Source organism: Larimichthys crocea, chromosome XI, assembly GCF_000972845.2.
Source record: "Larimichthys crocea isolate SSNF chromosome XI, L_crocea_2.0, whole genome shotgun sequence".
Lineage (NCBI taxonomy): Eukaryota > Metazoa > Chordata > Actinopteri > Sciaenidae > Larimichthys > Larimichthys crocea.
The window spans coordinates 9,603,054-9,619,781 of record NC_040021.1 but is presented as its reverse complement, the minus strand read 5'-3'; the positions used below and the strand labels follow the sequence as shown (position 1 = coordinate 9,619,781).

The 16,728-nt window shown below is 41.6% G+C and overlaps 1 protein-coding gene across 4 annotated transcripts in view; it reads right to left on the bottom strand.

Annotated features, from left to right (window-relative positions):
* Positions 1 to 16,728, bottom strand: part of stxbp5a (syntaxin binding protein 5a (tomosyn)) — an 87,076-nt gene that overhangs the window by 66,327 nt on the left and 4,021 nt on the right. The gene's annotated exons all lie outside the window — the stretch shown is intronic.

Genomic DNA, 16,728 nt, shown 5'->3' with positions numbered 1-16,728 from the left:
CTTTTAGATTTTGCCTAGAACGTTGCATGTTGCACAACACCTACGCAGAGACCCAATGCACAGAACAGAGCCGTGACCATGTTTGTCCCGACCCTTCTATTAGCGTCCATGCCCACTTATTTATGGACTATATTAGGCTGTCAATCATCATTCAACAGCTTTGTACATCCATAGCAAATTTCATGAAATTCATGTCACCTGACCATGACGCAAGGCTAAAGGTCAAAGGGTCACCAAAATCATTAGGAATCATTGCTCGATGATCAATCAATATTTGAACGCAATTTAATTTGCCCTGAGTCTGTTGAATAGAGATTTATTGATTCATTTGATTACCTTTCTTTTGCAATTTTGTATCGTGTCATATGACTAAGTAAATTTCAGTCAAAACCAGCAATTTGATGACGTCACTTTTTTTCTTCTTTTTTTTCTTTTTTTTTTGGGCATTTTTCATCAATTTCCGACATCATCATAATAATAATCCTCTAATCCTAATAATACCTCTTTTAAATATATTAAAACTGCAACCCCGGCCAGGACCAATGGCTTAAAAAAGGGTACTAGAGCCGGGTAGATGGATAGATTTAAGAGTATGAAAGAGTATGAAAGTCATTTCAATACTTTTAAAAGGATGAAAAGACTATTTCACGCTTGTTAAGGACTTTCCACGGGCACCAAAAATCTATCATTTTAGTGATACAGTGATGATTTCAACCGGTCTCTGATGGCTGCATACACACAAAGGTGTATGCAAGGGGAGCAGACGGGGATGGGAGGTTGTGGATTAATGGAGGTGAAGAATTAGATTGGATTAAACAACTGAGGACTCCAGAAAGGAAGTCACACTGCCCGAATGACAAATAATAAAAAGCACACACATTCACACAGACAAACACACCATGCACTCCATTAAACAACAGCACTTTGATGACTCACACGCCCATCTGTGCAATATAAAAATGTGTGCCTGCAACAGACAGGTTTAAGAGAGAAGAGAGAGGATGGGAGGGTGGGAAGACACGCACACATATAATCACATCACACACCATATACAAGACTTCAGAGGGAGGGGTTTAGAGTGAGTGCAACAAACGCAGTTACATAAGTCAAAAGGATTGTCCCTGCTTTGTGAATGTGTGTGTGTGTGTTTTTTATAGACATGTGTCATGCAGCATGGGACACACACACACACACACACACACACACACAGGTCAGGATGTATTCTGTTTCATCACTGTGTGTCAGATAAAGTGCCTTTAATGCGCGAGGAAGACAGGAAAAAGAGCAAAGGAGTGAGAGCACAAAAAAAGGAATAGCGCCTTCCTCCCTCGCTCTGCTACTAATCCCCTCCGTCGCCCCTCCGCCTCTCTCGATCGTACCATCTTTGTCATTTTTATCTCTATCGCCTCTCTGTCTGATCTCTCTCTCCTCTTATTTCCTCTGCCCTTTTTACTTGTATTCCATCGCTCTGCCAGGATGCCTGCTAGGTAGCCCCGACCATGACGGCTGATCTTCAGCACACACAAACATATATTGTGACTACACCACAGTTTGTGAGCTGTGCAGATGCATGACTGGCAATAAAGTGACTCCTGCGTGTTGGCACCGGTGCTGGTGCTGTTGTTTGAAACCAGGACAGATGACGGCTGTGTTAGTGTGTTGCACACTGTGTGTGTGTGTGTGTGTGTGTGTATAGATTTATTTGCAGCATCTACACTATTTGTCTTGTCCTTTCCTTTCCATGCATTATCAATCCCAGCATCCCTCGGTGCTATAGACATTTCCGTGGTAGCAATTTATTTCTCCATCACAGCAATAAGAGTGAGCAGGAAGGATGTGTCAAGGTGCATTTCAAAATAAATGGGATTGATCAAAGTGCTGATATTGGAGCTATTAAATAACAAGATGCTTTTTCAGTGATGATTTATGCAGTTTATAATGGAAACACTGTTCAGTTTTATATCAGTTTTATTGGATAGCATTATACTGTTAGGTGCTTCTAATATTTATATTTATTATATTTATATTTTTTTTCTAAATGCACATAAAAAGCAAAACACTGTGTGACCTTTCAACCATAAAATAACAGACTTTAAATCCTTTTGATAAAATTAAGCTGAGATCAGGCTACAGAGATCTGATAAGCTCACTTCTCAGATTCTTTGTAGTCTGTGACATCACTTGAGACAATTTATGAGACTCTCCAGTTCACCTTTAAGTCATAGGTCTCTATTACAGGGTTATTGTATTGAAGTGCATGTCACAAAGTTTTAATGATGGCACTGCTGAAATCATTTTCTTATGATCTATAGATTTCATGAGTACAGGTCATATATTTACATTTATTTCAGGAATATTTTTAGTGCAGGCATGTCAGGGCAACTACAGTAACTCCAAAATGGAATATGCATGTGATTTATGGACAATTTTCTGCTACGTATCATCATCTCTCATTCTTCCCAGAGTCACATCGCATAGTTAATGTGCTTTTAGATAAGACATTCTGCCCTTGGTCTTAAATTATTAACCCTTAACCAGCTCCAGTAAAACATGCAATGTCTTTAAGCCATGGTGCCGTGCTAGAGAATCGTATGTCGAAAAAAAAAAAAAAAGAACCCATTAACGTGACAGCTGAGCTGGTTTTCAGGCTCTCTAGTCATCCTGTACTCCAGAATGGGAGCATGCAGTTATCCAAGATTACCACTTTCAAGTTTAACTAATCTATTTGTATGCTGCATTCAAAGAACTAAGACAGATGAGGATTAAAAGATCATACCATGAACTGGCTAATGATATTATCCTGGATTAATTAAAGCTGTAACACATATTTTTCTGCATGCTCCCTTAAGCTATTATTGTTGGCATGCAGCGAAAATGTGACAACTGACCAGGTAAAGTGATTTCAGCTTTAATGAATACACACATGACAGGATCAAGGTGGATGTTCACAACAACAACAACAACAAAAACAACTACATGTTTCATGTAAAATGGCCAACAAAAAAAAATCGATTCTTTTTGGATTTTGGACTCCCAGTTATGTTAAGCTTTGGCCAAGCATCAAATTAATTTTGCAGAGATGCACAAGAGCCATAGAAGCATTAATAGGGAGACCTCTGGGAATCTGAGCCTCACGGGTCTTATTCAAAATGATTCAGGCAGTGTGTCTGGGGCCCAAAGCTATCGCATCACATTAGTGTTAAAATCACTGTTAGCAAACAAAACGATATACAAACACAAATGGAAACAGACGCTCACGTCCAAATGTACACATACAGTACACAACCACTTTGTTCCTGGCTCTCCTCCACATACTGGAGCTTCAGCTACGCACCTCATACAGAGCACAAACGCAAGCATCACGTACAAACACTGACAAAGGACACACACACAATACACATACAGTAAAAACAAAGGCTGCTGTGTTGGCCTTATCCATTAAAAATGCATGGCAATGCAGCAACAGTTTCTAAAAATGGGCACAAGGGCCAGCTGCTGATCGGTACACAGAACTGCCTACAGAGAGCGAGATTGAACGTGAAATCTCCCCAACAATTTCATTTTTAGTATTAAACAATAACAGAAACACTCCTTCTAGAGAGGAGGGTTACAGAGTTGCACAGTAGAGCCAATTATATTAAAGACTTGTTTTTCTGTGTGTGATTTGACTGTCAGTGAAAGGGTTAACAGCTTGTGTTATCTCCCTGGATGCTAATATTGTCAGGTCTGCAGCAGTGCCAGCGAGGGTTAACGCGCTCACTGTTGTCTTCCCTCGTCGTGTTATCAGCAATCATCGACACCCGCGTCTAATGTGAAAGCAAAAGCGTTGCCAAGCACCAGACAGGAAGAGAAATCACGCCGATAGACCCCGATCGAGGCTTAATGGGGGCCTAGTGGCACGGCTAGCTGAGACCTCTCGCACTGCCTGTTCATCATTCACTCCCGCTGGTGTCTGGGAGATGGCAAGGGCTTCTGGCTTATCAAACAAATTAGCTGCTTCATCACTGAAATGAAAAGTGGTGATGCACAAGCTGCAAGGTTGTCCTTTCCTCCTCAGGCTGTCCTTGTTATGAATCAAAGAAGTGAAATGCAAAAAAATAAAAGCAAAAGGATGCTCTGTATATGGTTTAGTGGAGACAGAGGGGGGGGGATCTGCAGTGCTCCGTGTACTGGGTGAAAAATAGTGGGCGTCTCCCACCTCCTAGGGTGCATGACATTTCATCCAGCTCATACAGAAGGCAAGTGGCCAAATGTGTGGTGGCTTCTGCTCGGACAGCGGTCTGATTACAGGTGGGTCAGGAGCCAATTGTTGCCTTTCCAATCTCTGCAAACCCATGCCCACGCAACAACAAGGCTCTGAGTCACAGAGCTGAATGGCTGCGACCACTTTGGCTCCAGTCCATATGCAGGCACTCCTACAGCGCACTTTCTCTCCTTCTAATTTCTCTGCCTCCTCTTCACTTTTCTAAACTTAGATGCAACTTTGTCAGTCTGCAGTGATTTCATCCCCTCCGCTCTGCCTGTTGCTTTTCCTCCTGTCTTCTAAAGCTGCAGGGATTCAGGGCCTAGTTGTGCTGCACTGAATGACAAACCAAGGACACATCTGCAGCACTTTTAGGTATTTGTATCTTTAAAGATTTGCACCATGTCAATGCTATTCCAGAAGACTCTGGTGTTCACGCAGCGTACATCCCTACTGCTGTGTCTGCCAACTCCCACTCTGGATGATGCTGAAGCAAACAGACACAATGTACCGTAGAGATTTGTGTCTGGACAAACAGAAGTGTAATTCCCATCTTATTATTCTCTCACATTCTCCCCCCTTCACCATATGTCCCCCTCACCAAGCAGTTATCTATATCAACCCGTTTGCCCCTCCCACATTTTACAGTACATCACAACATAATCCACATTCTGCTTCACTCAGACGGAAAAGTAAAAACAGCCCAAGGCCGGTCACGTTCCACACACAAACACAAACGCCGGACATAAATATAGACCTATATCATACACACCAACAGGCTGGGAGCCGAAGATGGGGGGAAGGGTTTGTGCGCATGACAGCCATGTGGCAGAGCATTAAAGCCTGAGTCATCACGTCATGCGACACGTGTCTGTCTACCCTGCAGGCGCTCAGCATGACAGCATGCTAAAGGGCAGCCTACAGGGGAGCGACAGGAGGATGAATATTTTTGCAGCTACCAGAAAGGCAAACGTTGAGATTTGCGTAGCTCTTGACAAGTCCTGGGCAGAATCACAGCCTCAGCTGGCTAAAGTTAGTCTAGGACACTGGCTTTTTTTTTCAAGCATCACCAGACTGGCAGCAGTGAGGCTTAAGTCACTGAGTGGATATTTAGAGCCCTGCCTCTTGAGCTGAGGAAACTTTTTTCGCATTTGTGTTGTCAGTCAAGGGAGACAAAGTAAATGGCAGATCCCAGAGTGAGGCTGTGATCAACCTGTGCTCAGCTGTATTTACACTGATCATTTGTAAGGTGAGCTTAACACACACACACACACACACACTTTGTCAATGGGTGCTGTGCAAGAAGAGAGCATCATGGTGTTCCAGTTTTTTTTACTCACACAAAGATTTCTCCCAAAAAATCGAATTACATAAGAATCCCATATGATGAATCACTGTTTCCTCTGCATGTGCAGCTGATAAGGTCGCACATGTCTCTGTGATAAACGATTCGATACGCATCAAGATACACAGGTTACGATACGATTCAAAAACGATATATTTTTATTACAGACCGATTTGATACGAATCGATTCAGTGTAAGAACAATACGATTTGATTCTACGGTTAATATTTAATGTAGATATTTTATAAAATAAAGAAGCCAATTCTATGAAAGTGACTATCTTACAGTAGTACAGTACAATATTTTCTTTTCAAATATGTAAAAGACCACACACCCCCATGCACTGTTTATGGCACTGGCAAAAATAAATAAATAAATAAAAAGAACAACAACAAAGTCACATGTCAATGTATTTTTAGACAAGGACCAAAAAAGGTCTGGCTGAATCAACATCATTTGTTGGAGAGAAGCCTGGATTTTCAAAATAAAATACCACGTGCAACCTGCCGGTCGTAAAAATAGACAAAAGCGAAACTAATTAACTATATAGCATATTTACACACATAGAAGCATGTTTAGAAGAACAAACACCGGGAAAATGGCCAAATCTGAGCAAGTAAACAAAGTCCAGGACCAAATATGCCACGCTCACGCAATGTGCTGCGAACGGGCCTGGTGGATTTTCCCAAAAGGGTGTGAAGCCGGCAACCGATTCCAAGTCTCCCGATACCCGATCCATGACTCTACAACCGATTCATCTAGGAATTCTGGTTTTGGTCTCGACCAACTCCTGTTCCCTGTTTGGAGGGTTTTCGCTGCCTTTCTTTGACTCTTCACAGTTTTAGCAAGCCATCTGGTGGTCCAACTGAGGTATCCTAGCACAGAGCCACTACCCACCAACCGCTCATTGGTTGGCTGGAGGGCAATGTTTAATCACTCCTAAAATGCTGCTTCAGCAGTCTTTCCACCTTTGTGAGAAATATTTCTTTTGAGAGAACATAGCCACGAGTGGAACAAATGGCTGTGCCAAATTTTATCTTAAGGTAAACATCATAAGCACTTTGTTGGGCTGGTGCACAAATGTAAACACGAGCTTACATTTATGAGTCTTATGAAGTCTTTGTCTCAGCTTGAGGGGATTTAGTACTGTTAAAACAATAGCAAGTGAAATATCTAGTTATAGTACGTATTCCATAATATCGCTATAAGCAACATTACCCACATGTGCACGATTGCAGTCTATGCTTGTTAGCTACAACTGACAGAGACACTAATACTCTCCAGCTGGAGTTGGTTTAGTTGAGTATGTAGAAATTAGCCTTTAGCAAAGAAGGTAAAAAAGCATGAAATAGAACAGTCAGACTTAAATTGTGCAGTACTACATCTGGGACCAACACTTTGAAGGAATAAAATTATAGGAAATGTGTGTGTGTGTGTGTGTGTGTGTGTGTGTGCGTGTGTGTGTGTGTGTGTGTGTGTGTGTGTGTGTGTGTGTGTGTCTGCTATAACAAACGGCTCACCTGCACATTTTGCTGCATAATTCTTTCTGAGGCTAACTACACATAAATATCGAACCACTGGCAAGGACACACACCTACTGTATGTATGCAGCTGGAATCACATACAGCTCTGTCTCTGTCTGCAAGAGCCTTGGCACACACATACACCCACATCACAGCACACACAAACACGGTGACAGGCAATTCCTCAAGGTCTGGTACCTTGGGAACCTCTCTGTCTTTCCTCCTCTGTGTGTGCTTGAGTGTGAGAGTGTGCGTGTGTGTGTGTGTGTGTGTGCACCTGTGCACAGGATCTTGCAGACAGAGACAGAGCGTCTAGATTTTAGTAAGGTCATAACCAACCATTTACACAGCCCATGGCCATTAGGTGCTCATGGTTTGTCGCCTGTACGCCTTCAAACCAAATGACAGGCTAATTTTATTTCCTTTACGCTGGCCTATACTAATCTTAAAAACTATTTTGATTTTGAAACTCAACAAATCATTTGCAGGTTCCAAGTTTTCAAATATTTTGATTGGTTGCTTTTCTCTGTTTTATATAATTCTATATTTAAATGAAATTAAAAATGGTTTTGTGTGCTCTGGACTGGGCTCCAAAGATTTGTTCGGGATATTTTTTCATTACTTTCTGACATTTAATTGATAAAGAAAACGATCAATAGATTATTCAATTACGAAAATTCAGACTTCAGGTGAAGCCCTAATTATGAGCTACTGTTTAAATTTGCATATTGAGATGAATTGTTATATGTTTCTAGCATGACCTTAACTGTAATCACAGAGAACTAGGATTTTTGCATTTATATTGTTACATTGTGGAGGGTTGACTCCAAGGAAATGTTGTTTCAAAATTAAAACCGGAAGTAGTTTATGGTTCTCTAATGACCTGCCTTACTGTCAGAAAATAAGACTATGTAAAAGAGGTAGTATTCAAACAGACTAACACAGTGATGGACTAAAACTATAGAGACCAGCCAATGTCCAATAGTCCAGGTTTCACCTGTTAACTAGTTTAAACTAGTACGTACGTGGACACACAGCCATTGCTCAATTTTTTTATGTAAACCATCATGTTTTTTTTCTCTCTGCCATCTTTAGTACACAGTATTTCAGATATCACATCATAATGTACCCCTACATGTATAGCATAGATGCTTATTAGGTACTGACACACCTCACTGCACAAATGTGTATTATTAACAAATGAACATAAAGATCATATTACTATCTATGTGTTACATAAAAGATAACATATAAACATATTTGCTCATTAATTCTATGTAATTTATCTCAGTGGTTGTGGCAGAGCATGGAGTGCATGTGGTGAACATTAAAATACACGTAACCTCTTGTAACTTAAGCCTCTCTATGTTTGAGTAAGGCACTTGGGACAGGAGAAGGTTACTAAAACAAATAATAAGAAAACATATGATGCATTAAAATGGGAAGGGAGCAGAACCCCCTGAGACAGAGTGGAAGACTACCTACAGCAGCTACACAAAAATAATGAGCTATGGTGAATCAGCATGGGACCAGGAGGCACCAACACACAAAAAAAAAAATCAGTAAATCCCATTAGAAAAATCTTACAATCCTAAAACAACTAAACAATTATATCCTTGGGAATGTGAATTATAGAAAGCAGATTGTAAAAAAAAAAAAAAGCATAGCATGCAGTACAATGAGAGATGAAGTAAGAGAAAGAATAAAAGAGGGGGAGTACAGTTTTGTCAGCAGTGGGGCCCTGTGGAGACCTAGAGGTCACACGAAGGGCACGGAGAAAAGCAAGACGACAGAATCTCTTCACAGCGTTCTGTAAGCCTGTCGCCTTACAAGAACCACAGGGACAGTGCCAACCTGACAGCAAGACTTAGACTCAACCCTGCCACACTTCCACACTTTAAAAACAATGGCGAGCAAAATCACCAAGTGTCAGCCATGGACACTCATGTTCTATTCAAAGGAGCACCTGGGAAGACATTCTTTTATTCCCATCTTATTTTTAGCTCATCAAAAGCAGTGTTCAGTCAACGAGAAGCTGTTGAGTCAGTCAGGTCACCTTGAGAATAAACAGGAACCGTTGTTCGGTTATGACGTCTTCCTACACAAAAAAAAAACTACGCCTCACTTTGCATTTCAATTCACTCTCAAGACAGCGGGGCTCACAGAAAGCTTCAAGACCTGCAGATGAACATGCATCTGTGCACACTGAAGGTAATTGAAAGACATCATATTCTCATTTAACCTCAAAAATGCATTTAAATTGATCTCATACGACTAGTTCTCTGTGCTGTCATGTTTAATTTGATACATGACGGTGACATTTCACTGAGACGCTAGATTTACAGCATGTATGATGAAGTGATATTTATATCACCGGACAAGCGAGAGCTATCCGTACATGCCGTAATCTGCTCGGGGCAAGTCACAAACAACAACTATGCTTGGCAATCGGCCCAACACGTCCTTATTTATAGACAAAAGGCACCAGGGATCATTTGTTGTTTTATTTCTGACAGTTTTTACAGAAAACGTGTGATTTTAGACGTACTAGCATTTAATCCGCAGGGAGTTCACCAAAGTGTCATGATAATGAAAGCCTCAGACGCGATTTGAAATCAATAGGAGGCATCCTGTTACCACATGCTAATATACACATAGCTTAACTCCTGAGTCAGACACCAAAGAAATCCAATGCGGTGCACAGACTCATTTACCTTAGAAACATGACTCTGATGATGAGGGACCTTTGTGGTATGGGGACTGGATAGTGGTCAAACGCTTTGGTCATGACAGCACTGTTACAGTAGAGAAGCATATTGACCAGGACTAATATGAGTGCAAATCGATACAGAAGGTACATGATCCCCACAAGTGGCCTTGCAATGGCAATGCTGAAAAGGCAGTTGTGTGAAGTAAAGCCTGTCATAAATCACAACAGACTGGCAGCTCTGTGTGTCACCGTTTCCAAGGCCTGGGGGGGGGTGCAAGCAAATCTGTTTCCAAGAATACTGTACTACACACAAAATGAGGAGATGGAGCTGAAATCTCAAATTGTTATAAAATCAGCAACATCCTCAGCACTTCAGTAGCAGCAGCTTAGCCTCTGGTCACTTTCTACTGTATTTGTTATGGTAATTTTGTACTCAATGACAATATTGCTAACATTTTGGATTAAGGCAACAAAACAGCCTCTAAACACACACACACACACAAGTGTGAGCATTAAATCCTTGATCAAGTCCTCATCAACAACAGTTAAGTTACCCATCACATGAGCACACTCTTTTCTTACAATTAAGACATCAAACGTGAGGGTCACGTATCAAACCTAATCTACCCAACCCTAAATTAAGGGGAGTGAAATTTAAGATGCTGTGCTACCACGCTTCAGAGAAGTCAGGCTCCATCTGGCTTCCCTGTAGCTTGCACCCTCACCAACCTCTCCTATACATTCAGTAACTCATAGGTTTCACGTTGTTGCGTCCATTAAAGGTTGTTTCCACCGGATGGAGAAAAGTTCGACCAATCAGAGCTTTGTAGGCAGGATTAAAACTGTCAATGTCCACTAGAAAAATGGGTACAAGAATGAGTGAGATTGAGTTGCACAAGTTGCAGCAACTCAGTCTACAGAATCAACTTACAGTAATTTGTAATTTGCTTTCTCTGAACTGATCCGACCGATCCCTATGACAGCCTGACTTTCCTGACGCCTGAGAATGAAGTCAGTGAATAACTTATAAAAATAAACAAATGTCAGGCTGAATGAAGGAAGTTATCCAGCTTGGTAGTAGTTAAGTAGGTCAACGTTAAACCAGAAAGTCTGTCTGTATATTCTAAAGGCTGAAGTGTCTTACTGTCTCACCTTCGTCTTCTCTCTTCCGAAAAGTTGGCATAACTTCCTGTTCCTCGCCCTGTTTTTAGCAATGTCGATGTGTTGTCAAACTGCATCAGTTAACAAATGAATAAATAAGGAACGATGGCCAAAACTATGAAAATAAGATTGTAATCATCTAAAAAGCTTTTTATAGGAAAGAAGAATTGATCAAACCACTCATCACTCTTGAGCCATTTCCCACGGTACAGTGTGACCATGGAAACTCGGGTAAGTTTGAAGTTTTTTGTGCTCGCCATCAGCTGTCACGAGCAGGAAATCAGGAAACTTTCATCTCAGAATGTTTCCTGATTTCTAAGTTGAATAATGCTTTTCAAAAGGTACTAAAAAAAAAACGCCATCTGTAATCACACAAATTTAAAACGATGCCCACTGGAGCCACAGCATCCATCATCGAGTTTAATGTCGAGTTTGAAAGTAATTTTTGGTTGTTTTTTGTGTTTACTTTCAATTAATGCTACCTAATTAACGCTTCAAAACATTATGACAAGCAATCCCGGCGCTATATAATTTGCCTGGTCAAAACACTGTCACTCGTCCACAAGCAGTGAGAATAGAGCCAACCATCAACCGGTGCAGTAGGTACGCCCTCTGAGTGTATGTGTACAAATCTGAACCAATTTATTTCCTCCAGCCGGCATGACACTGTGTATTTACGATCAGCCACTCAACCGTTGCCTGTCGTCTGTTGGGAATAATTAGTGCACAAGTTGGTGACCTCTCTGGCATTGGTGCTCCCTATCTCACACACACACAAACACACACACACACACTCATGCACCAATTTACAATTAGTTTTTTGTATTATTTTTGTATGCAGACGGTCTCTTCTGAACATTAGTTTTTTCCTCCTGTGTTAAACTTAAACAATGTTAAATGTAACTTTGATTAATTGATGATCCTAAATAAAAACTGCCCAAAAAACCTGACAAACTTTAGTATTCATCCTCAACAGCAGCTTTCGCTGTTAACCTTTCTCCAGGTCATCAAGATTTCTTAATAACATTTCTTCCTAGTGAATAAAAATATCACATTGTGCATTGCTTTTCCATTAGTGGTTGGTTAGGGTTGAAAGATAACCTTCAAAGTCATATGTCTCGCTGAAACATGTAGACACGCACGCAGGACCATCGTTTCTGGAAAAAAACAGGAGCTGGCAGGTATTAAGGGACAGGGAGTAAAAGCTTGAGTTAAATGTACACTAAATTATTGAAGAGAGCAACACAACTTTAATCATCCTAAACCCAGATCCCATTTGGGGCTTGTCAGGGCTAAAGGACTTCAGCAGGGACACATTGTCAGGATATTGGACAGAGAGAAGCTGCAGCTACATTTGTTGTGGTACTGATGCAGCAAAATTCGTTTTCCATTTCTAAGAAGCGATAGAACAGAGGAAGCTGAGTGGTTTTGGAGAGCATGAAAGATGAAACCCAGTACACAAGGGGTCTTTGATTAAGAGTACTTCACTACGGCGAAAAGGTACACAAACATTCACGGACACGCACGCACACATCCTTTGTTCCAGTAATGGTGTAAAGTTGATGTGCGCTGAACTAGCATGAAAGCCACATCTCTGATGACCTCATCACGGACTCTACTTTCAAACATTTTTTTTTTAAAACACCATCTGGCAGACACAATCTGACTTTTCTAACCATGACGGCAGCTCTTTATTCACACATAGAGCACTAAACTCTCTCATCACACTCAATACAATACAATGACTACATTTGAAGCTGTCTTTCTCTTCTCCCGATCCATGTCCCACAAAGTAAAATGAGGTCAACAGGGATGAGACACTAATCCCTCTTGATTTTATGTGATACCTCTCCTCTATCCCAGTCATTCATCCCCCATATGCTAACCCACTAACCACAGACAATACATTTTCATAGATGTCACCACAAGTGAAACATAGTTATACATGGTAAATGAAGACAAATGCATGTATTGATCACATGTGTGGAATATACTGCATGCAACACAGCAGCAGCAGTGACGGCGGCGGCGGCGGCGGCGGCTTAACTCCTTTGATGAGACTGTTGCTGTCTCATTCAGCCTCGTCTTTGCTGCGCCAAGCTCTGGCACATTGCATAACTGAGCAGAGACACACAAACACACGACCCCAGGCCTGGTCTGCACTACAGAGAGCAACCGCAGCGAGGTGAAACCAAGAGAGGGGGGAAGAGAATAAAGACGCAACAAAACAGATAGAAGAATAAATGAATAAACAAATGATCTGTGACCTGAAAAGAAGCTCCTGCACTCTTTAGGCACTAAACTGGAAAGAGAGCTTGACGCAAGCAGTTTTTCACATTTACTATCCCTCTCTCTCTCTCTCTCTCTCTCTCTCTGAAGACATGCAGAATAAAGAAGCCGGAGCATCACTGCTGTAATCACTCTTTACTATCTAAAGCCATTACCATTACATCACAGACATATAAATTATATACAGTCAGTGTGCTGTTTGAGGCTGTGAGCTGCTCTGTTAAACAAGAGCTCATATCACATTAGAATCCTTTGGGATTTTCTCACATACATCGAAATACATTGAAAATCCCATCAAGGTCTGTTCACAAAGAGAAGTATGCACACAGCGTGGAGCTCTCCAGTGATTGTAAACTACAATTGAACACTTTCATTTTTATGTACAATGAAATTCCAACATCTACCGCTGAGCTAGGATTTCTATTTTAACACTTAAAATGATTCCCGTTCAGTAGTCCGGTCAGAGGACTAACCCATGGCTCGCTAAGGTTCTCCTGTGACTGCAGACAAAGCTCGAAGGCTACTGAGTGAGTCAGAAGGAAGATTGACGATGAAGATATGTCATAGTCAATCTGTACTACGACCAAAAGCTGCACAGGACCACTGCCAGTCACGGCAGTTACTGCAAAGCAGCGTGTATGTGTGTACAAAGTTATCTCTGTAAACGTGTACACAATTATCTGTCTGCATGTCCTTCTGTTTAAGTGAGTAAACATACAGAATTTACATGTTACACATCAGCTAACATTTGTATAAGTCTTGTGTGTGTGTGCATATGTGTGAAAACACAATTGTGTGTGTTAGCTCTGCCATCTCCCAATGTCATCATGAAATAATAACTCGGTTCGTGTGTGTGTGTGTGTGTGTGTGTGTGTGTGTGTGAGTCCTATGATGTCCTGCGCCTGCCGATGAGATAATCTGGCAGAGCATGGAGTGACAATTTGATCTATTGCTGGCTCACAGGGAGTCTCTGAGTTATAGTGCTGCCATATCTCCTGGCCACCACCAGTAAAGAGCCGTCTCTCCACAGAGGTGAGCCGCAACATTGTTGCACGCTGAGCTGCAGACCACCCAGCAAATAGATGCACACACAAAAACACATACACATACACATGAGTCTAGTTTGATAACAGTATGTTGTCAAAAAATCATCCAATAAGGCCCGAGCACTGTTTTCAATCAGGGAGTGACAGAATCTCCCATTACACACTGCTGAAAAAATGGTTTCCACCCATATTATGCCTGCCTTTAACACACAATTTCAATTATCAAGTGTGGTGACTTTTTTTTCTATTAGAGAACAACTCTTGTTTACATCCTAGATGGATTCTCTCCAAACTCTGAAGAGCTGGTTATTAAAAGTACAATTTCTGGGTCTTTCAATACCACTGCTTCACTGCAGTGTGAGAAATAATATGTTTTATTTACAATTACGCCAGACCGCCCGACACATTCTTATTTCCTGTTATTTTAACACGAGCAGCAGAGAAGAAGAACTTTGCCTGAATAACACAGTCTAAAATTTCCACAACAACAACTATTGAGGTTGCATGTCCCGCCCTACAGGTTGACAGTATTTCCTGCTGTATGAGACTTCATTTCCTGTCACCAACATGCAGTAATATAGTAATCTTTAAAATTATTAGGCACACCATAAAATATTTAAATCAGTTATTTTAAAAGTCCAGCACATACTTTTTTTATTTTTATGGTTACATTGTAGGACGTGTTTCCCCTCAGATTAGAGTGTACGCTTTGGTTAATGTAATCTTTTCATCGAGATGGATCTCAATTAACATCCTGTTCAGCTCTGATGAAGGTTCATAACATCGTTGCATTATGTGGTTGATACACGGATGCGAGCTCATTATGTTGAATTAGCCCCACCTTTTTTGTCTCTTGTTGATTTTATCAAACCGACGCTCTGTCAACAACCTGCCGCTGACCTCGTTTAACAGCTCCACCATTTTGAGCCGGACACACACAACAAGGAAGTAAGAAAGTTTCCTTCAAATACTCAACACTCAACATCATGGAAGCTTTTTTTCATTTAGAACACAGATTTCTTGCTTATTTTTGAAGTTACGCTGGTAACTCAATTGAGACCTAATGGACTGCTTTAACAGTGAAACTTGTTTTCCAAATGCTCATGACTTCTTTTCGCTGCTGAGATATTTTGTAGAAAACAATTGACAGCAGTGTGTGTGTGTGTGTGTGCACTTGGGCATATCTGTCTCAGTGCATTACCACACACAGATCAATAAGGATTCTATTCTTGGCCATTAGATCTAGAAGCACGGGATAGCCTGTCTCCCCCACTCTTTCCTATCTATTCTCTCTCACTGCTCCCTATCATCTATCAGCCTGTCCTCTCTGCCGGCTCTCCCGCCAACCTCTTTCTCTTTTCACTCTCTTTCCCCTCCTCCAGATAACACCAAAGGGACATTGTCATCTTCCCAGCTGGACAGTGGGAGCAGCAGCAGCAGCAGCAGCAGCAGCAGAGTCAGTGGCGAGCATCAAACATGGGACAGTTTTTTAGAGGGGGGGGATCACATTAGTCATTGGCTTTATGGGCGGAGGGATGAGCCGTCTCCTCTGAGGATTCACGTATGCGCACAGACATGTGCGCACATATGTACACATCCACACACACACACCTCCTGTGTTCCTGCTGTAATTCTCAGTCCTCTGCCACGCTGCCAGACTTGAGGCCCTTGATCTGCCACTTCCTGTAATCCTCCATGGGAGAGAGGTGCAGCCAAGTGTCCTAGCAGGCCAGCCAGGCAAACAAACACACAAACATGCATAGACACCGATAGCTGCGAGCTGCCACTAACTGCAAAAATAATAACTTCCAGGGCATAGATGTGTATCAGCGCAGAAGTCCCAGGGTTTCAAAAACATGTCACCTGCTAGAAGGTTGCAGCACGGCAATGCAAAAAAAAAAATATGCATCATGAAATCTCCATTATGGCCCCCCTCATTTGTGCCTTGTCATTATCAGATAAAAAGGCAGGGCTGACTAAACAGCAACAGGAAGAGAACCAAAACCGACCCTTCCCCTGACTCAGATAAGACTATCTGATGCACATCACACAAACACAAGAGACACTGCTCTGTTCTTTCAATTTCAAAGTGACCAATTTCAGCCAGAAGGGACCGTCTGACAAGATCATCTCCCCCCCAAACCCAGCGTAGTCTGAGGGAGAATGATTTTTGATCTCTAAGCTGATTGGTTACAGGCTGCTTTCACGCCACAAGGACAGCTTTTTCTCATACATACAGAGTTTACCCACTCTGGAGCTCACAGGAGCAATGTACCAGCCAGTAAGACGTAAGCCCCATTAAGCTTATTCACCAGTTCTTGCATCATCCCTGACATGGTACCTCTACAAGATGAGGGATTTGATCTCCTGTCTTCTAATACGCATGTACCATTCACAGAATCTGCTTTGCT